Source organism: Bos mutus, chromosome 19 (genome assembly GCF_027580195.1).
Source record: "Bos mutus isolate GX-2022 chromosome 19, NWIPB_WYAK_1.1, whole genome shotgun sequence".
NCBI lineage: Eukaryota > Metazoa > Chordata > Mammalia > Artiodactyla > Bovidae > Bos > Bos mutus.
In genome coordinates, this window is record NC_091635.1 from 1,762,496 (window position 1) to 1,784,906 (window position 22,411).

Sequence of the window (22,411 nt, forward strand, 5' to 3'; positions counted from 1 at the left end):
TTGATAAAGCTGTTATTTATTTATTTATTTTGGAAATGCACACAAGAGGGCTTTTTTCCTTTTATTATCCCATGCTAAGCCATGTGATTGAAGGCAGGAGAAATTGTGAAGTTCCACAGACTGGATGAAGAAAATTTCAAAGCCATGAAAGGTTGTTGTGATGGATTGTTGCTGATCAAGAAAGTGCCGACATCAAAAGCTGCAGAACGGGTGTCAGCGTTAAAAGAAAATCCTGGAGGAGAATCGTTGGTCGCTTGACGGGTGATTTTGGAAAAATGTGATGGTTGCTGACTCTAATTGAAAAACAATTTAGATCATTCAGACTCTGAACACTTTATATCTCTTATATTTTCTTTCTCATTAAGACATACGAGGAATCTGTGATAAACAATCGCTGATGTCTAAAGCAGCTTTTTCAATAAGTAGACAGAAAATTCAAAGTGATAAGTAAACTTTGTGCTGTGACTTTATTGGGAGCGTCTCATTTACTTCCAGGAGGAACAGAAAATGCCAGCGTGTCCTTTGCTGTTGTTCAGTCGCTAAGTTGTGTCCGATTCTCTGTGAGCCCAGGAGCTGGAAGTACGTCAAGATTTCCTGTCCTTTGCCGTGTCCCGGAGTCTGCGAAAACTCATGTCCGTGAGTCAGTGATGCCATCCAACCATCTCATCCTCTGTCGTCCCCTTCTCCTCCCGCCCTCAATCTTTCCCAGCATCAGGGTCTTTTCCAATGAGTCAGTTCTTCCCATCAGGTGGCCAAAGTACTGGAGCTTCAGCTTCAGTCCTTCCAATGAATATTTAGAATTGATCTCCTTTACGATTGACTGGTTGCAGTCCAAAGGACTCAAGAGTCTTCTCCAGCACCACAATTCAAAAGCATCAATTCTTCAGCTCTCAGCCTTCTTTATGGTCCAACTCTCACATCAGTCCACGACTACAGACCTTTGTTGGCAAAGCGATGTCTCTGCTTTATAATCCTCTGTCCAGGTCTGTCACAGCTTGCCTTCCAAGGAGCACTCATACACAGCCTCTCGTAATACAGACCTTCTTCTTCTTTTTTTTAACCATTTTCAACTGATGAACATTCAGGTTTTTCCACCATTAAAAAAGATGGTGCTGTCAGCAACTCCGTGTAAATGCTTCTTTTGGGAATCTTTTCTCTAGGAGGGAAATAGAAGAATTTATAGGTCAGAGGAGAAGTACAATTGAAATACAATTTCATTGCGTTTTCAGTGTTTCTCAACCTTTCCCCCCGCCGCCATTATCACTGTCCCTAAGGAAAAAAAAAATTAAACTTGAATTTTAAATTCAATGGACTACTTAAATTGATTAAAATTAAATTTCAGTCTGATGAGAGAAATTAAATTCTAGGGTGAAGATTTTGTTGAGTTGAGGTGAGCTTTGAAGGGCCACATACCATTCTCATAGCCAAGATACTTTCTCCTCCAAGAACAAACTTTGCCCCCACTGACGACACATGATTTAGAAAAATAGAAGTTGACAACTTTTTTGTTGGGTGGAAAAGACACATCCCTCTTTTGCGAAGACTGCAATATGTCACATGGAATTCTTGTGACCCGGAAGCATTTACCACCTGTGGCTTGTCTGGGACCCTCAAAACGTATTTCCAGAGTTGAACTGAGAATTGATAATATAGTGTGCAAGGATGTTCTCATGCTTGTCATAGAGCAGAGCAGAAAGACACTGCTAATTTACCCTCGTTCCTCAGACATGAATCAATATTGCCAAGAATCACTAGAATATCGCCAGGAAAGTCACAGAGAAAAAAAACTTTGAGAAGAAATCATTGGGCCAGAGGCTGTCAGTCACGGGAGCTTGCTCACACATTCCTTTTGTAGGAGCTGTTTTTAAAAAACATGTTTAAGGAGGATAGAATTTGGCCTGGGAAGCTCAGCCTTTGAAATCTGCTCTGTGACAAGCAGCATGGCAGGAAGAGCAAGACGCGGCTTTGGTTCCGTGAAGAGAAACTTTGATGAGCGGCTCTGAAAGAAATCGGGCCCCTTGGATGTCAGAAAGCTGCAAAATGAAAGGCTTGACACTCAGGAATAGTTTCTCCTCACTCTGCGGTACAGACCCACCAGTCATCCTGACATGAGGGAGGGGTGCTATACACCTGCAGGAGCAAGACCCAAGTCCCGGAGCGGCTGGGGCTTGGGGTGGGGTGTGGACGCTCAGCCCTGCGGGGCAGAGCCGCGCTCTAGTCTTCCCACCTCGCAGCACGCGCGTCACTTTGGGCAAATGGATTGTCAGTTCTGGTCCCTGACTGACCTGGACGAGCTGGGAGCCGAGAAGTTTTGCTCCCACCACTTGGGTGAAGAGATTCCATGTCAAAACAGAGCTACCACTGAGAGCTAATAAGAAGCGAATGTGGGAACGAAGGGGCTTCCTGGAGTTCTAAGTCACATTTTTATGCAGGTGTGACTGTTTTTATTTCCTAAGTAATAGTCTCCCTTTAAAGTGGATTAGGGAAAAAAAAAACACAACTTAGACCATCAGATTTCTGATTTCATTGGTCTTATTTATTGACTTGAAGGTTGCTTCTAAAGAAACCAAATTCATTGTAAATTGACTAATGTAAAAATAATGTATAAGGGTTGTATATGGAAATGGTTTTTAAAAAAAGAGTGAATGTTTCTAGAATGAATGAAGTTTGAGAAACAGCAATGTAAACCTCTCCTTCCTAGAATTGGCTGAACTGCCCATGAATTTTGGACTTCCCTGGTGGCTCAGAGGACAAAGCATCTGCCTGCAATGCAGGAGACCTGGGTTCGATCCCTGGGTCGGGAAGATCCCCTGGAGAAGGAAACGCCAACTCACTCCAGTGTGCTTGCCTGGAGAATCCCATGGACAGAGGACCCTGGCAGGCTACAGTCTATAGGGTCTCAAAGAATTGGACACAACTTAGCTACTAAACAACAGTAGCAACAATATTTCTTAGAGAAGTTTAGGTTTAAAACAAAGTTGAGAGGAAGGCAGAGAGTTTTCTCCATAGCCCTGCCCCTCCTCCCCACCCCCGCCCACCGAGATCCCTATCACTCACCAGAGCAGGACGTTTGGTACAACGGACGAACCTACATTAACACATCGCCATCGCTCCAAGTCCCTCGTTCACCGTTGTGTTCACTCTCTTTTTCAAAAAACATCTTTCGGCCGTGCCATTTGCTATGCATGATCTTAGTTCCCCGACCAGAGATTGAACCTGTAGCCCCTGCAGTGGAAGCAGGGAGTCTTCTCCACTGAACCACTGGGGAGTCCCTGGGTTCACTCTTGATGTTGAGCATCCTATGGGTTTGGAGAAATTTATAATGATGTGTGTGTGTGTGTTTGTGTCTGTGAGTGTGTGCGCATGCATGCGCTCAGTCGTGTCCAACTCTTTGTGACCCAATGGACTGTAGCTGCCAGGCTCCTCTGTCCATGGGATTCTCCAGGCAAGAACCCTGGAGTGGTTGCCATGTCCCCCTTCAGGAGATCTTCCCGACCCAGGGATCAAACCCAGGTCTCCCACATTGCAGGCAGATATAACGACACGTACTTGTCATTATAATATCAGACAGCGTATTTTCACTGCTATAGAAATCCTCTGTTGTGCCCTGGGGTGTGGTCCACCATCCATTTCTAACAAGCTCCTGGGCGCCCCGGTTCCTGTGGATCCTTGGAACACACACCTTGCACGTAAGGACCCAGAATCTTCTGTCTGCAGGAGGCACCTCTGTTGTCCTTTCTGTTCTTGCACCATCCCCAAGCCATCGACTGAGTCAAAAGTGTGTAGGAAACTGGATGCACTTTGGGATGTTTGCAATCAGAGGGGAGCTAGATTCAGCACCTGTGTTTCTATGGATTTCTCCTATCGCTTTTTGGGCTAAAAATGAAGCCTGTCTAGCTCCTCTTAAGGAGAAGAGCGAGCTGTGGCCTGGCGTCCACGGAGCACTGAAGTGGAGGTTAGCAGGGCTCCCAGAGCCTTCAGAGAAGGTTCAGTGCTCGCTCATCTTGGGGTTTAGGCTGCACACTGGTTTTTAACTTTATGTAACATTTTGGCCCTTTTCCTGAGAAGAAGTGTTTCGAAACCGCCTGCCGTCCCTGCTGTGGGACATCTGTAAAGAGACAAGCTGTCCTTTCACCCGGGCTGACTTGGCAGGAGAGTGTGGCCCGTCCCTTCGGCTGTCCAGAAACTTCCCTGACTCGTGGCCTGTAGCCTCTTCCTTTCGCTTCTTCCCTGAGAAACCCTGGGGGACAGCAGCCTGCCGGGAGTGCGCGCCTGGTTTGCACTCCGTTGTGTGAGCTGCTGTAGGTGTGAATCGAATCTTAGCCCAGAAGCCCGAGTATACAGGAAAAACAACTTTCGATGGATTTTTGAGATTCAGTCTAACTTCTCTTTCCAACCCTCATTTCAGCAGAGTGGAAAAGCATTTCACCTCAGTTAATTTTTTTTTTTTCTTTCTCTGCTCCAGGATTGTGTTTAAATCTGGGAAAATAAACGTCCCGTGGGCGCGTCTCCTCTTTAATCTGGTTGTCAGGCTCCTGGATGAGACCTCTGCCACCCACTTCCGTCCTCCTTTGTTGGCCCAAGCTTGTCTCTGTAGGAACTCCCTTTTTCCTGTCTGCACAGTTCCTACCTGGCTTTCCTCTTATTCAAGATGTTTTCCAAGAAGTATTTTGTAAAAACTGAGAGTCCTTTCCAGGCTCCTGCCATCCAAAGCTTTTAAAACAGTAGAGCCAGGAAAATACTGTTTTTTTTCCCCTCTTTACTTCCTTCTTTACATCATCCCCTGAAACAAAAGCATACAATACCTTTGCTGTTAAAAACGAAGGGCCAAAAAGGAGAGAGCCAAAGTGAAGAGTATTTGAAATATGCTAACCTTGCTGCAAAATCTAACGCCTCAGATGAATTGCCGTGTAATCTGTGTGTAATAAGTGTGTTTCGACTCCTTTTCCACCTTGTAGGCGTTTTAATGATGCTATGTTTCTCCTAGAAGGTGCTCTTCACATTTGTTTTTTTTTCCTTCAGTTTCACCCCATGTCTGCTAAAGTAGTACCAAATCCCAAGAGGTGGGAAATTCAGGGCTGGAAAAGGAAGGAGAATAAAAGAACTCGCCCAGGAACTTGGCTGGATTATGCTTTCAAAAAATGTGACTTACACCGAGGCCCCAACCTCTGTGCATTTGTCGCGATGTGAGATAAGCTAACTCAGTTCAATTCATCAAGACAGTGCTGGAGGCAAGTTCATTCTACTGTGTGCTATGGCTGGGGGGTGGTTAAGGACACTAGCGTTGGGGTGAGAAAGCCTGTGTTCGGTTCCTGGGTCTCACACGCCTCATGTGGTTGACTGTGGGCAAGTGCAGTACCCACCCTCCGCGTCCTGGGGTTTTATTTCTGGGAATTCAGCCCACTGAGGATTTCCAGTCGTGAAATTTAGATCTGTGCTTCGTTGAATCCCTGCTGGCTCAGATGGTAAGCAATCTGCCTCCAATGCAGGAGACCATGGTTTGATCCCTGGGTCTGGAAGATCCCCTGGAGAAGGGCATGGCTCCCACTCCAGGATTCTGGCCTGGAGAATCCCATGGACAGAGGAGCCTGGCGGGCTACAGTCCATGGGGTCGCAGAGAGTCGGACACGGCTGAGCGACCATGACTTTCACTGTGGTTGAATCTGCAGGTGTGGACGGTCTGCGTATTCACTTCATTGCTGCTGTTTAGTTGCTCAGCTGTGTCTGACTCTTTTGTGACCCCATGGACTACAGCCCGTCAGGCTCCTCTGTGCATGGGATTTCCCAGGTAAGAACACCGGAGTGGGTTGCCATTTCCTCCTTCAGGGGATCTTCCTGACCCAGGGACTGAGCCCAGGTCTCTTGTATTGCAGGCAGATTTCTTACCACTGAGCCACCTGGGAAGCGCACTTCTTCCCTTAGAAGGTGTTTCCACGAGAGGCTTCAGCATCGTTGGATCTTAGCATCAACAGGGACCCCTGGGGCCCATTCCCCATGGGTGCCAAGGGAAGGGCGTGTGGGGCAGGACTGTCTGATGACAGAATGGGCTGCTTAATGCATGGTGAGAGCTCAGGACAACAAGTGCCTGGAGTTTGGCCAGCACAGAATAAATGTTAATTTATGATGATCGTTGTACAAATAGCATTGGTTTTCTGAAAATTTCCCCCCTTCAGTTATCATCAAGGAGGTCCTTTGTTCGGTCCTTGTTTATGAAGATGGAAAAAACCCAAGAGGCACAAAGACATCATTTAACTTGTGTGAGGTTCTGAAAGCGGGCAAAGCCTATGATGTACACTAACCATTGTGTCTTTCTGCATGGGAATTATGGCTCTCGCATATTTTATTGTGAGTGTGTTGATTCAACAAACCTCAGACCCTGGGTTTAACATACAAGATCTGAAGCATGGCCACTTGCAAAATATTCCCTAATGCTTGTGTTAGGTAGGCTAGGTTAGGCTGAACCTGCTGACCTCATGATTGGTTACGGCCAAAAAGCGAGACGTGTGGTTTGGAGTTGGCAAGGGAAAGAGTACTTTCACCCTGAGCACACAGCTCATTTCAGTAACTGAGGCTAGATATTCTCAACTCTAGACAAGGGTTCACAAGGCCATGAGTAAGGACTGATCAAATTCACAGAACTCTAAGCTGCGTCTTACCATTGGGAAGTTTATAAATATGGAGGAATCTCTGTCTGCTGTCATAAGTGTGATTTCTGGGCTTCTGCTCCAATTTTATGGACTCCTCCCCGCTTTTTAACTTATAAAGGTGAAATTTATTTATTTTTAACTTTTCATTTGGAGTACAGCTGCTTTATAATGTGCTAGTTTCCGCTGTGCAGCACGGTGAATCAGGCACCAGATGCATCTGGTCCTCTGTTTCAGGCTTCCTTTCCCCTCAGGCCGTCACAGAGCAGCGAGTGGAGGTCCCTGTGCTGAGCAGCTGTGCCCGGCCGTTGTCTGCTTTTCACACAGCATCAACAGGGTGTACACGTCTGGCCCGACCTCCCGATTCACCCCTGCCTCTGCTCGCCCCTGTGACCACACGTCCGTTCTCTACGTCTGTGACTCTATTTGCTTCACAAATAGGTTGATCTGTACCATTTTCCTAGATTCCACATATAAGGAACTCCTTTTATAGAGTTTAAATCCAGGACCCTAAGCTTGGGAGTGATAAACATCTGCCCACCTCTGAATTCCGGCTCATGTGGGTGGCTCCTATGTCACCCAGCTAATCCTCCTGGAGTGTCTCCATAGGGCCCCTCTTCCCACCGATAGACTCTCCTCCACTTCTTTAATATTCCCACATCTCTACCTCCACCGTAGTAGAGTCTTTCTAGAGTCTTTCTAGTCTGCTTTCTAACGAAACGAACATCACAGAAATTAACCAGTATCATTTGGCATGGCACAAGTTATATCTTTATATAGTAGAATAATACTTTACCTCTTTCCAAAAATAAAAAAAGTTTGAAATTTTGATCCTGCCTCCATCCACCTCACATTGAAATGGCTAACAATAAAAAGTGTTGGTGGGGATGTGGAGAAATGAGAACCTAACTTATTACTGGGGGGAATGTAAAATTGTAGAAGCACTTTACAAACAGCTTCTTATGATGTTTATACGTTTACCATACAATCCAGAGATTTCATTGTTAGGTATGTACATAAAAGAAATGAAAACATACATCCATAAGAAGAATTATGCAGAAATGCTTAGTGCAGTTTTATTTATAATAACCAAAACAAAAAACAAAAAAAAAACTGGAGACAACCCAGATGTTCATCAGATAGTGAATGAGTAAAGAAACTGTAACGCGTCCATTCAGTAGAATACTTCAGCAATAAAAAGAAACAAAAATGACTTACATATGCAACAACATGGCTGCACTTCAAAAATATTATGATGCATGAAAGTAGAATAAATGTATGTTTCTATTTATATGAAATTCTGTAGCAGAGAAAGCTCATCCACAGTGGCGGTTTAGTGCTTGTCTGGGGCTGAGGGTGGAGATGGGGGACTTTTTGGAGTGAAGACAAAGCTCCACATCTTAATTATGCTGGTAGTTACTCAGATGTGTGTGTTTTTCAAAACCCACTAACTGTATATGTATTTTCCCAGTATTACTGAGAAATAAGGGGCTTCCAAGGTGGCCCTAGTGGTAAAAGAATCCACCTGCCAATGCAGGAGATATGAGACACGGGTTCGATCCCTGAGTTGGGAAGATCCTCTGAGGAGGAAATGGCAACCCACTCCAGTATTCTTGCCTGGAGAATCCCACGGAGAGAGGAGCCTGGTGGGCTGCACTCCATGGGGTCACACAAGGAGTTGGACATGACTGAGCAAGTTTCACTTTTTCCACTTGTAGAAACAATAGAAATAAAAGGCAGCAAATGTTCTTCTTGTGATGAAAAATTTTAGACTCTACTCTCTTAACTTTCCTACATATCACACAGCAATAGAGACTATAGTCATCCTGCTGTGCACATCCCTAGGGCTTATTTAACCTTTTTTTAAAAATTAAAGTTGATTTACGGTGATTTAGGTGGACAGCAAAGGGACTCAGTTCCCTGCGAAGAACCCCTGTAAATGTCCATCGCAATGATACGATATCCTTAGGACTGCTCTATCCTTACATTTATGGTTGTAAAGAACATACAGCAACATGGAAAATGCTGATTAAAGAAAATATGCTACAAAATTAGACCTCTTCATAACAACTGTATTTGAAACAGATGCTTAAGAAAAAGGATGGGAAAAAATGTACCAAACTCCTAACACTGGTAGTGCTAGAATGGGAGGATTCTGTGTGACACATCTTTCTGGTCCTCTATTTTTTAAACATGTGTTATTTACTTATTTTTGGCTGCACTGGGTCTTCAGTCCGTGCGGGCTTTCCTCTAGTTGTGGCGCGTGGGCCTCTCCCGGCAGTGGCTTCCTGTGCGGAGGAGCGCAGCCTCGGGCACGCAGACTTCAGTGGTTGCCGCACGTCAGCTCAGTAGCTGTGTCCCCCGGGCTCTAAAGCACAGGCTCGGTAGTTGGGGTGCACAGGTTTAGCTGCTCCAAAGCGTGTGGGATCCTCTTGGACGAGGAATCGAACCCGCGTCTGCTGCATTGGCAGGCGGGTTCTTTACTACTGAGCCCCCAGGGAAGCCCTCCTCTAATTTTTACTGAAATAAGGATAATTCAAATAAGGATAACTCATTAATTCTGTTCAACAGCAGGGCCCACATCCTTGATTTCAGAAATGCCTCTCTGTGAGGCAAGGTGGGAGGTAAGATGGAGTGAGTTGACCTTTGGAAGGACTTGAGTTTATCTCTTGCCATTTAATCTTTAAGAGCACAGTCAGATAATACAGGGGTCAACAGTTTCCAGTCTTGAGTCTGAGAGGAGAGGTACGCAAAGCTTTCTTCCCCAGGTTCCTCTCTCCCTGAGCTGCTATGACCAAGAGATTTCAAGGGCTGTGGCCGGGCATGGAATCCCAGTCCTGACCAGGAGAATGGGAAGCAGCGGAGGAAGGAAGGAACGAGATTCTCTCATTGGATAACTTACTGCCTGGAGCCAAGAAGGAAATCAATGAGACAGTGTACCCAGATAATTCAGACCGCTGGGGGCTTGGACGCATCCTGTGCTCATCAGCTCAGGGGAAAGACCACAGGCTTTGGGTTAGATGAGCCTGGTGGTGGGGAGAGAGGTGGAGAACCATTTGCCCTTGACCAAGTCCCTTCTCTTCATTAACCCTCTGTTTTCTCATTAAGAAAGGGGACCCGTAACATCTATCAGAAATATTCAGACTTCCTCTGTTATAAACGTTGGAACCTCACTCAAGACAACCTCAGCAGTCTATCTTAAGTCTGCATCTGTGTCTCATGCTGTTGTGCAGCCCGTAAGTCACGTCTGACCCTTTGTGGCCCCAGGGACTGCAGCACGCCACGCTTCCCTGTCCTTCACTATCTCCTGGAGTCTGCTCAAACTCATGTCCATTGAGTTGGTGATGCCATCCAACCATCTAATCCTCTGTCGTCCCCTTCTCCTCCCGCCTTCAATCTCTCCCAGCAGCAGGGTCTTTTCCAATGAGTCAGTTCTTCGCATCAGGTGGCCAAAGTATTGGAGTTTCAGCTTCAGTATCAGTCCTTCCAATGAACATTCAGGACTGATTTCCTTTAAGATTGACTGGTTTGATCTCCTTGCAGTCCAAGGGACTCTCAAGAGTCTTCTCCAGCACCACAGTTTGAAAGCATCAATTCTTTGGCACTCAGCCTTCTTTATGGTCCAACTCTCATATCCGTACACGACTACTGGAAAAACCATAGCTTTGACTAGACGGATCTTTGTCAGCAAAGTGATGTCTCTACTTTTTAAATAAGCTGTCTAGGTTCATCATACCTTTCCTTCCAAGGAGCAAGTGTCTTTTAATTTCATGGTTCTTTCCCTACCCCAGGTTTACCTCATGTAACTTAAGAGGAAAAAAAAACCAGGAGCAGGAAAGCCAGTGGCAATCCAGGAATAAAAACTTCTTTCTTTTCTACTTTTCCCTTGCTGAAAGTTTCATTCTCTCACCCCACCCATCAGACTCACTTCTCAGCTACTTTTTGTGGGGAAGGGGATTTTGGGAGGATATCTGTATGAACTTGGCTTTGCAAGACATTATTTTACAACACTTTTTTGGGGACTTTCCATACTGGTGACACAGGTCTTCTTCAAAGTCGTTTGTCATATTGACTGATGAGCCCAAGGTCACGTGCTTCTGCTCATGTGTTCGCTGCCGCAAAAATTTGCACTGATGCCTGGGAGAAGCCACACAGAGTTCTCTATTGCTTCCAGGTGAACTCTGACCTGGGAAGCAGTCTGTCTGTTTATGGTGTGCTGTTTTTGTCCAGCCACAAGCTTGTTTTGTTGGTGCATAAAATATCAACCGCTGGTGGAGAGCGGGAGGTGTGCATGAGAAAGCTTACTATTGTTATTGCTTTTTCAACATGCACAGTGGTGGGGGAAGTTGTTCCTAACAAGTACGAACGTTCTGTGACTTTCTCTGCCCCCATTTATGTGCGTGTTTATCAAGAGATTGATCAGAGAGACAGAGAGGAAGAGATGGAGGGAGAGGGGAAGACAGAGAGGAAAGCCAGGGCCAGAGCCACGGAAGGGGTTGTGAGTTCGGCTTCACCTCTGCTGTAAATCCTCTACGGTGAGGCAGGGCCAGGTTGCTGTACCGTTTCAGGGTTAAAGTTAACAGCCTCTGTCAACAGAGAGGCTGACCTTTTGCAAGAGTCTAGAAGAGATGCTCTGATTGGACCAGCCTGGGCATCCACCCCTTTCTCACCCTGTGGCCAGGGACTGACCACGCCCAGAATGAGTCCCAGGCATTCATGGCTTTGCAGAGGGACCCAAGGACATGTCCTGGGTTTCCGGACCCACCCTGTTCAAGTACCCACCACACGAAGTCAGGAGGTGATGCGAAGATTAGATGTATGTCAGAACCCCAGCTTGACACGGAAACAAAGTGACAAGGGCTCATTTCCTGAAGCTTAGTCCTGGTTCCTGAGAGCTCAGGGGGGGTGTCCTTTCTGCTCACTCTTGGCGCTGCTGACACACAGGTGCCAGGGACGGGGTAAACCGTCGCTGGTGTTTCTAAGAATTAGGAGAAACCATTTCCTGAGAGAGGCAGTTAGCTGTCAGGCATGTGTTTCAGTTTTCACTTTATTGCCCAAGAGACTCAGCCCTGATAATCCTCCAGGTCTCCATAGAGCTCGATCTCCTAGTTCGTGTCGTGAATCCTCACAAGAATCCTTTAGAAGGACGGGTGTTATTATCGTCATTCTGCAAACGTGTTCGTTGGAGGTCAGGGAGGTGAAATAGCTTGCTTAAGGTGACTTGGAAATGGAGGAGGAGGTGGCAACTCGCCCCAGTGTTCTTGCCTGAGAAATCCCATGGGTGGGGCAGCCTGGGGGCTGCAGTCCATGGAGTCACAGAAGAGCCGGGTACAACTTAGGGGCTAAACAGCAAGGGGATCTGACTCAGGTCATCTCGTCTTCCAGTTGCTAGTTTAATTTCATCTTCATTAGACAAAGCCTGGTCCTTGGAGGCTCACGTCGTGGTTCCATCCCTAAGTCGTGTCCGACTCTTTGTGGCCCCGTGGACTGCCAGGCTTCCCTGTCCTTCCCTATCTGCTGGAGCCTGCTCAAACCCATGTCCCCTGAGTCAGTGGTGCCATCCAACCATCTCATCCTCCTGCCCTCAATCTTTCCCAGCATCAGGGTCTTTTCCAGTGAGTCAACTCTTCGTATCAGGTGGCCAAAGTTTTGGAGTTTCAGCTTCAGCAACAGTCCTTCCAGTGAATATTCAGAGTTGACTTCCCTTCGGATTAAGTCTCATACTCTCATAAATAGCTGAAGTTATTTCTTTCATTAGAATTTGGTGTTTGATCAAGGCTGGGAAAGTTTCGCTTATTCCATAATGACCATCAGGCCCAGGCTGGGCGTGGCTTACAGAACACAGCAGAACTCTAATATAGCGGAATGAACAGTTATAGGGTAGGGTAAGTATTTTTATCCTGAGTCCTGTGTGGAACATGTACAGAGTATTTTTTGAAATAGGCCAGTTTAAAATAGAGGACTTAAAAATCTTCCTACCCTTTGACCAAGAATTCTGCCTTTGGATGTTTCTAATTTTTTAAAATTATTTTTTCATTTTAATTTTTTATGCAATTTTTAAAGACTATACTTCATTCAGTTATTTCACAGTGTTGATCGTATCCCCCATGTTGAACAGTGCAGCCTTGAGCCCGTCTTACACTGATCGTTTGTGCCCTCTCCCCATCCCTGCATTGCCCCTCCCCCAATCCACTGGTAATTACTAGTCTGCTTTCTGTATCTGTGAATCCGCTTCTTTTCTGTTATATGTGCTGGTTTGTTGTTTTTATTATACTCCACATAAGGGATACCATGCAGTACTTGTCTTTCTCGGCCTGACTTGTTTCACTTAGCACAACGCCCTTTAAGTCCATCCACGTAAGGGATACCATGCAGTACTTGTCTTTCTCGGCCTGACTTGTTTCAATTAGCACAACGCCCTTTAAGTCCGTCCATGTTGCTGCAAATGGAAAAAAAAATTGTTCTTTTTTGTAGCTGAGTAGTATTCTGTTGCCTGTGTATGTACGTGTGTGTGTGTATGCTAAGGCACTTCAGTTGTGTCTGACTCTTTGTGACCCTGTGGACTATATAGCCCGCCAGGCTCCTCTGTCCATGGGAGTCTCCAGGCAAGAATACCAGAGTGGGTTTCCATGCCCTCCTCCTTGGGATCTTCCCAACCCAGGGCTCGAACCCTCATCTCTTACCTCTCCTGCATTGGCGGACAGGTTCTTGACCGCTAGCGCCCCCTGGGAAGCCCATGTGTATACCGTATCTTCTCTATTTGCTCATCTGTTGATGGACACTTAGGTTTTTTCCGTATCGTGGCAACGGGCAACTGCATAATTTTTTTTTAAATGACTTTTCTTGGTAGTACTGATATTTTTGGAGGATAGACTCTTAGAAATGGAATTTCTGATTCCAGAGATGTGGGCGTTAATGAGTTAATATTTATGGGGTTACAATCGTATCAACAGTGTGTGGCAGGGTCTTTGATCTTGCCTTCTTGCTAACAGTGAATATTATCAATATTATGAAAATACTTGCTGTAACCATTTTTGTCCTTCTAGAGTTTAGACAGAGTTTAGCCTATTTTCGTGTGTGCTCGTGATTTGGGTTCCTTTCCTGCTGCCGGGTCTTCCCTTCAGCTGGTCTCATTGTCTGCTAGTTTTCTGTGCCATGTTCACCCATTTCTTGTCAATTTGTAATAAACACAGCATTCTGGATATCGCTTCTTTCTCTTTGCTAGAGACATTTCTTTCCAGGCTGTTATCGGTTTGTTGGGTTCTGACTGTGCTGGCGTCTCTGACTCTGGACGCCCTCCGTGTGCGGGTGTCCCATGCTGGGGTCTGACTGGCTGGGGTCTGACTGACTCTCTGGCGTCTCTGACTCTGACGCCCTCCGTCTGCGGGTCTCCCATCCCGGTGCTGTCAGGTCAGTCAGAGTCTCTCATTTTGACCTTCTCAGTTTTATGTCTTCATTGTGAAGTCTTCCTTATCCTTAAAGCTACAAAAATATTTTGTCTATTTTTCTAATTCTTTTGTAGCTTGTGGTTTGTCTCTGATTATTTAATCCAGCTGGGATTCATTTTTTATATGTGGCAGAGATCTCACTCATTTCACAAAATGGAAAATCTCAATACAAGTGTTAAATACCGTGCTTTCCCCCTTCACTTTGACAATGCTACATCCTACTTTATATGCCCACACATTCATGCTTTTGTTTCTGGGCTGAAACTAATTAATTTTAATATATGTATGTGTGTGTTCAGTCATGTCCGACTCTTCGAACCCATGGACTGTAGCCCACCAGACTCCTCAGCCCATGGGACTGGGCAGGCAAGAATACTGGAGTGGGTTGCCATTTCCTTCTCCAGGGGATCTTCCCAACCCAGGGATCGAACCCACATCTCCTGCATGCATCTCTTGCATTGGCAGGTGGGTTCTTTACCACTGAGCTGTTGGTGAAACCCTAATTTTTTTAATATATAACTGTCACCAAGTCAATATTGCTAATGAAGATGTGGGGTTCCCTGATATAAAAACACTTTTTTTTTGCAAGAAACAGTCCCCTTCCAATTCTGATTATTCTTTCACCACGTGTACCTTTGGCGTTTATGGCTGGTCTCCTTTCTCCCATCTGCATGTTACTCGGTGTTCTTTCTGTAACATTTCACCATGTGAAAAGACTTGATTTCCCCAATAAATGGCAGCAAGTCTGGTAGCTTTTTTTGTTTTTTGGCCTCACTCCACAGCACGTGGGATCTTAGTTCCCCACCAGGGATGGAACCTGAGTCCCCTGCACTGGTAGCTCAAAGCCTTAACCACGGGACCACTTGGGAAGTCCTGGTGGCTTTTTATCTTGCATATTCCCCAATAGTGTGTGGTTCTCTATGGAGCTCTGCTTTTAGCCACTTTCAGCAGACTTTGCTTCTGGATTATTCTTTTGACCTTGTCTTACTTGCTTCCAGGAGAAACCACAATACCCTGGACTCTGAGGAGTGAGGAGGAGTCATAGATGATCAGAACTGCATTCAGGTTCCTAGGTCTACCCCCACACTTGACTGGTTCGCGGCTTTGCCCTAGAATCTGCACCTTTGAAAAGCTAGGGCTTTGCTCTTCCTGGGCTTCCCTGGTAGCTCAGCTGGTAAAGAATCTGCCGGCAATGCAGGAGACCCCGGTTCAATTCCTGGGTCTGGAAGATCCGCTGGAGAAGGGATAGGCTACCCACTCCAGTATTCTGGCCTAGAGAATTCCATGGACTGTTTAGTCCATGGGGTTTCAAGGAGTCGGACACGACTGGGTGACTTTCACTGTCACTTCACTTTGCTCTTCCTAATGGCTAATCTCTCATTTGTAAATAAAACAATTGGGCAACCAGACCTGTGAGAAGAAAACATCTGGGGCAGTGAATGATCCTCCAGGACCGCTTTTCCTGGTTTCCCAACAAGAGATGGTACAGATATACTTCTGAGTCTTGTTATTCCAAAGGCCATGCTGACATTCACTTCAGTGGAACAAGCTGGGGTACCTTCCTAACAAGATTAAACAGCAAAGCCACAGAAGAAAGAAAGGAAAATCCAAAGCGCTGGATTGTAAGTGTCTCTGAGGAGTGTCGCATCCTTTCGGGATAAGGGGATTACTCGTTACACGCCCACACGCCTTTCCCTTCTGAAGATGTCTTTGAAGAACGATTCTGACGCTAGCATCAGTCAGTCGCTTGGAAGCTGACCCCGGGTGAACCGCTGCTTCTTGTTTCCACCGCCTCTTCTGGAAATCATTAAGAGATAGACGACAGAGACCAAAATTTGAGAAAGTGCCAGGGGTTTGTTTATTCTGATCTGGTTCCTTAGAGATGCAAATGCATGAATTATGAACATGATGGATGGAATCGTAATGTTTCAACCTGCCAGCCCTGCATTGGGGCCTACTTGAGTCTTGCTAAAAAAAGACAAATAAGTGCTCATGTTTGTCAAGAGAAGAGAAGAGACTTCTTAGAATTTTTACTTCAGACAACTCAAATCCAGACTCAACCAACTAGTTCCTTTATAAAGGAATCCATTTCTTAATGCCAGTGTATATGCATATAAGCACCCATGTCTTGATGGCTCAGCTTAAAGAATCTGCCTGCAATGCAGGAGATACAGGAGATGAGGGTTTGACCCCTGGGGTCAGGAAGATCCCGAGGAGGAGGAAATGGCAACCCACTCCAGTATTCTTGCCTGGAAATATCCCATGGACAGAGGAGCCTGGTGGGCTACAGGCTGTGGGGTAGCAAAGAATTGGACACAGCTGAATAGCTAAATAATAACAACAACAAAGTGCTTTGAAGACGCCCTTATCTTCCAAGACCAGGCTAGGAAAGTCTTGCAAGGCTGTTGCCCATCCGCTCAGAGTGAGCAATTTCGTGTTCAGCCTCTGACACTGGAACATTTCCAGTGGCCTGAGTCCAGCGGAGAGAGCTGAATCCTGCTTCTAGAGTTGTGTCTGTCTTAACCAAACCTTTCTAATAAATGAACTGTTCATCACGTCCAAGAGACACAGGGCTGGGACTTTATTTGTGTCTACAGAACTGATTGCATGAACTATTTTGTGTCTGCTTGCCAAGAAACATTTGTCGAGTAAATGTGCATGTGATGGGAAGAATTCGGTCTGAGGCTCTTTTTCCTTACACCCTGACAGGGAGCTTATGAGAGAGTAACTAGACTTCCCCACCCTCAGCTTCTTCAGCAGCTGTCATGGTCTCCCTAAACAACTTCCAAGTTGTGCCTGAGCCCCAGACCAGTTCACAACATAAGTAGATTTAGAAATAAGAGGCCAATTCATGCATCAATTTATGAATTGAAAAATTAGACAGTGCATGTGGGCTAAGTTGCTCGGTTGTGTCTGACTCTTTGGGACCCTATGGGCTGCAGCCTGCCAGGCTCCTCTGTCTATGGACAATGGACAAGTATGCAATCCTTTCTCTGACAATTGGGAGTTGTTTCTCTAAAGGGAAACTTCTCTTGTTTTTTATTTATTGTTTAAACTTTTTATTTTATATTGAATTCTAGCCAACTGGGCTTCCCTGGTGGCTCAGAAGGTAAAGAATCCACCTGCAATGTGGGAGACCTAGGTTCAACCCCTGGGTTGGGAAGATCCCCTGGAGAAGGAAATGACAACCCAGTCCAGTGTTCTTGGCTGAAGAATCCCATGGACAGAGGCTGCAGTCCGTGCAGTTGCAAAGAGTCAGGCAGGACTGAGCCCGACTAACACTTTGGCTTTCACGTAGCCGATTGACACCGCATGGATGGTCTCAGGTGCAAGGCAGAGCTACTCAGCCCTGCCGTACACGGGTCCTTTCTCCGCCAAACTCCCCTCCCACCCAGGCTGCCACATAACCCTGAGCAGAGTTAAGGGAAACTTCTTTAAGCCCGGGAACTCTGTAGCAGGAGGTGGAGGAGCAGGAAATCAAAGTCTAGCCGATGGCCGCATTGAAAGCCACGAGGCCCAGGGCCCGGACGCCCGCTCTGGGGGGTGACTTCCAGTGCCGATGAGGAGCAGACTCGGAGTAGGAAAAACATGGCCCATGGCAATTATCTTTGCCCATAAAGATTTGTGACTTATTTCCTCCTCTTAAATCAAGACCAGACCAGGCCCACATGCCAGTGAGTCCACAGGAGCAGAGACCTAGCAATCAGTAGGACGGCGGGAGTGAGGACAGGCCCATCCAGCCCGGGGACCGCCGCTGAGGTCCGAGCTCGGCTTTGCCCGTGACCTGTTGGCCCTCATTTCCTTTGGTCTGAGAGTCGAGGTCAGCAGGCAGGGGAGTGACGGGCGAGCAGAAAACCACTCACGAGAGATTTTGTTTTGGGTGAACGCCGTCCTGACTAAACAAACCTTTAACTGTGAAGACGTGGCGTTTGAGCTTCAGTGGAGACAGGGAGACGTAAAGAGAGACTGGCCAGAGGGAAGGGTGGAGGTGATGTGATTTTGACAAGCTGCAAACAACGGCTGGCAGACTTTCCTGAAGGCCCTGGCTGTTCACTCTCCAGATGCTAAATTCTCCGTTTTAAGCAGACGCTCAGAGAAGTCAGACCTGAGAGTGGATCCAGGTTGGAGGGGGATGGATTAGAAGGCCGGTGGATTGCCATGAGGGCAGGGTTGGCTCTGAGTTGGAGATGCGTGTGACCAGGTCCCTTGGTGTGTGCTGTTAGGGGCTCACTTGTGGAGGAGGCGGGGACGTGGGGCGGGAATGAGAGGGCTGAGCTTTGATGCAGCTGCGAGTCCAATGAGCTACCACCTGACACTGGTCAGAATGGCCATCATTAAAAAGTCCAGAAATAACAATTGCTGGGCAGGGTGTCAAGAAAAGGGAACCCTTCTACACTGCTGGTGGGAATGTAAATTGGTGCGGTCACTATGGAGAACAGCATGAAGCTAAAGAGAGAGCTACCATATGACCCAGCAATCTCATTCCTCAGCAGGTATCTGGAGAAAACTATAATTTGAAAAGATACACGCACCCCAGTGTTCATTGCAACACTATTTACAATAGCCAAGACATGGCAACAACCTAAATGTCCATCAGCAGAGGACTGGATAAAGAAGATGTGGTCCGTATATATTCCTCAGCCGTAAGAAGCATGAAATAATGCCCCTTGCAGGAACATAGATGGACCTAGAAGTGGTCACGTAAGTGAAGTCAGTGCGATAAAGACAAACATCATACGGTACCACTTGTGTGTGGGATCTACAAAAAGGCTGCAAACGAACTCATCGATGAAACAGAAAAAGACTCACAAGCATAGAGAACAAACTTACGGTTACCAACAGGGAAAGCGCAGGGAGGGCCAGGATAAAACTGGAATCTGGGATTAGCTGGTGCACACTGCTGTATATAACATAGATGAACACCGAGGACCCACTGCACAGCACAGGGAACTCTGCTCAGGGTCCTGTAATAAACCATAGTGAAAAAGACTGCATGCATATGCATGTGTGAGTGTATATAGTGAGTCACTTTGCTGTGCATCAGGTACTAACACAGCACAGTGACTCCACTCTACTCCAATACAATAAAAAGAGTAAAAAAACGAAGCAACTTGGTCCTCAACTAGACAAACTGATGGTCATATTTTGACTCCTGTGAATATGAAGAAGGACGTGTCTCCGATTTGTCTATTCGTGTTCAACTATGATGCTGTTCTTACGAGAGGACCAGACGGGCAGCTCCAAGCAGAAAGACACGTCAGTGCCCGGGCCGTGAGGAAAAGGGAGAGAGCCAAGCTGAGTGCTCCTCAGGGGCAGGGGGAGTTCAGCGCCAGCGGGGACCGGGCCCGGCTCAGTCGGGACCGCTTCACGGCAGACGGCTCAAATTATACCTCTCGGACGAAGCTCCTCATTAAGGACCTGCACCTCAGAGACGTTCTGGCCTCCCAAGGTGCGTCATTAAGGAAGCCAGCATGATGATAGTAATTTAAATGGAGCTGAAAGAGCGGTCTAACTTAGAACAGGTATTCACAGTTCAGCCGTTCTCAAGAAGAGGCTCCCCGGGATAAAGAACCTTCCTGAAGGAATTGTGGGCAAAGTCATCTTTTGAAGGCAAACCTTATCCAGCCCAGTGAGCAAGAAGCAGGGAACGCGGCCAGTGGCTCTCAGGGCCGATCGCTTCCTTCCAAATCATCTCATCACAGGATAATTTCCAGCAGCAACTTGTTCTGCCTTGGGACTCAGTTGAGTCCTGGATGGGGTGTTTCATCAAATGCTACCTTGTCCCCAGAGCCACGGCCAGGAGCCCCAGCATCCCTGGGAGGGCCAGCTGCTCAGTGACTCTCTTGAGGGATCAGGGCTGGGGGATGGAGACTTTCTCTGCGCTGTCTCAGCTGCGCTCCCCTGCTTCCCCTCACAGACGCTACCCAGCAGAGAGACGGCCTCTTGGGAGAGAGGGAGGAGGCAAGTGTCACTTTCTTGCTGCCCTTTATGACGCCCAACAGAGGAAATGCACAGCACAGGTGTGGGAGTTTGGCTGACTTGTAGTAAAAAATAAACGTGGTTTCCTGTTTGCCACTTATTTTCATTCCTAAGTGGTGAGGAGCCACTGGTACTTCCTGCCAGGACTAGTATTTTATGCAGGCAGAGTCGGTGTCATTCGGGACCAAAAAATGTCAATGCCTGCAACCTTCTGAAAACTCTCACATCTCACTCATGAGTGTCATTCCTTAAAGTAATATTGAGGATTTGGGCTGAATCATTGTGTTACTTGGAGTGTTGAAATATTGGCACCTTGAAGCATTATAATTTTCTCATGTATCTGATTAACTTAAAGCAATTCTGGGTCCTGAGAATATTCAGTGGTCCATCCATCTACCCATCCATCCATACCCATCCATATATCCATCCACCCATCCATCCATCCATCTGTCCACCCACCCATCCATTCACCCACCCACCCATCCATCCATCCATCCATTTATCCATCCATCCATCCACCCATCCATCCATTCACCCATCCATCCATCCATCCACCCATCCACCCACCCATCCATTCATCCATCCATTCATCTACCCACCCACCCACCCACCCATCCACCCACCCATCCATTCATCTACCCACCCACCCACCCACCCATCCACCCACCCATCCATTCATCCATCCATTCATCCACCCATCCATCCACCCACCCATCCATCCATCCACCCATCCATCCACCCATCCACCCACCCATCCATTCATCTACCCACCCATCCACCCACCCATCCACCCACCCATCCATTCATCTACCCACCCACCCACCCACCCATCCACCCACCCATCCATCCATCCATCCATTCATCCACCCATCCACCCACCCTTCCACCCCTCCACCCACCCCTCTATGTGTTGAGATATCAAGCAGTGGGCTTGTGTTGGTGCACTGAGGAGAGAAGCCTGTCTGCAGACAGTTACTCCCATGACACGGAGCTCTGAAAAGACCATTCCAAACACTGAAGTGGGTTCTGCACAGATCTAGCTTTTCCCGTTTCCAACCAAAACAAACCAACCAACCCAGAAAATCACCCTGGGAAACTCTCCCAAGCTGGATTCCCTGGGCTCCTGAGGCCCTGTTTCCTCACCTTCATCACTCCTGGAAGAAGGCTGCAGATTCCAGGATTGGAGCCCTGAGAACCAACTCGTGTGCTCCCTTTCTGGGCATTCCAGAAAAAAAATTAGAAAAAACCCCCAAAGACTACTGTCCACACAGCAGCCCGCAGCCGTGACTGCAATCGCTCAATTACATGGTTATTCACGAAGTACAGATTATAGGCTTCCTTAGCCAACGGCTCCGTGACTCGACCAGATAAAACTAAACAAGAGAAAAAACCCAACATGCAAGCGCTGGATGTTTTCTCAGCATATGGCAGCATTTAGTCCAAGTCAGCAAAAAATAGGAACAAAACAAAACTGTGAGCAAGTCTTGGTTTTTTTTTTTTTTTTCCTGCTTTGTTTGGCTTCACAAGGATGTGGATAATGTGAGACCCAGGCCTGCTTATGAGGAGCAAGACTTGTTTGAAAATTCTTGATATAACAAAATCATAAAGAAATGGGATAGGCTATTTGTTGTTTTTGTTCTTCGGTTCACTTTTTAAATTGAAGTATAGTTAATTTGGGCTTCCCTGGTGACTCAGGTGGTAAAGAATCCACCTGCAATGCGGGAGACGTGGGTTCGATTCCTGGGTTGGGAAGATCCTCTGGAGGAGGGAAAGGCTACCCACTCCAGTATTCTGGCCTGGAGAATCCCCATGGACAGAGGAGCTTGGTGGGCTACGGTCCATGGGGTCCCAAAAAGTTAGACACAACTGAGTGAGTGAGTGCAGCACAGCACAGCGTAGGTAATCTGCAGTGTTGTGTTAGTGTCAGGTGTTAGCAAAACGATTCAGTTACAGACACGTATATATGTGTATATACATACATATATTCTTATAATATATATATATTCTTATTATATCCATATATATTCTCTTTCAGATTCTTTCCCACTATAGCTTATTGAGTTTAGTCCCCTGTGTTATAGGGTAGATCTTTGTCATTAGCTATTTTTGTAGGAAAAATAGAGCTCTGTGATAGCAGTTTGTTTCTAGATCTGTGTTCTGGAGCTTGGGGCTCAGTTTTGCAGAGATGGTGGTATGTGGTTCCCCAGGCCGGCCTTGTCTGCCAGACGGGGGCTCCGCCCTTTGGGCAGGAGAATTTCTCCACTTTGGGGAGAAAAGTGAGCGTCAGAGAGAAAGGTGGGGTTCTCCAGGGGGTGGGGAGGGGGTGTGTCACAGACTGAG

General features: G+C 46.7%; 1 long non-coding RNA gene across 1 annotated transcript; it reads right to left on the reverse strand.

The window, feature by feature from the left end:
- Positions 1-830: 830 nt before the first annotated feature.
- LOC138983961 (uncharacterized) lies at positions 831-21,439 on the reverse strand. Its single transcript, XR_011461319.1, has 3 exons — positions 21,215-21,439; positions 18,923-19,056; positions 831-1,156 (listed from the first exon to the last, which is right to left on the reverse strand). It is a non-coding gene; the product is annotated as an uncharacterized lncRNA (long non-coding RNA).
- Positions 21,440-22,411: the final 972 nt, after the last annotated feature.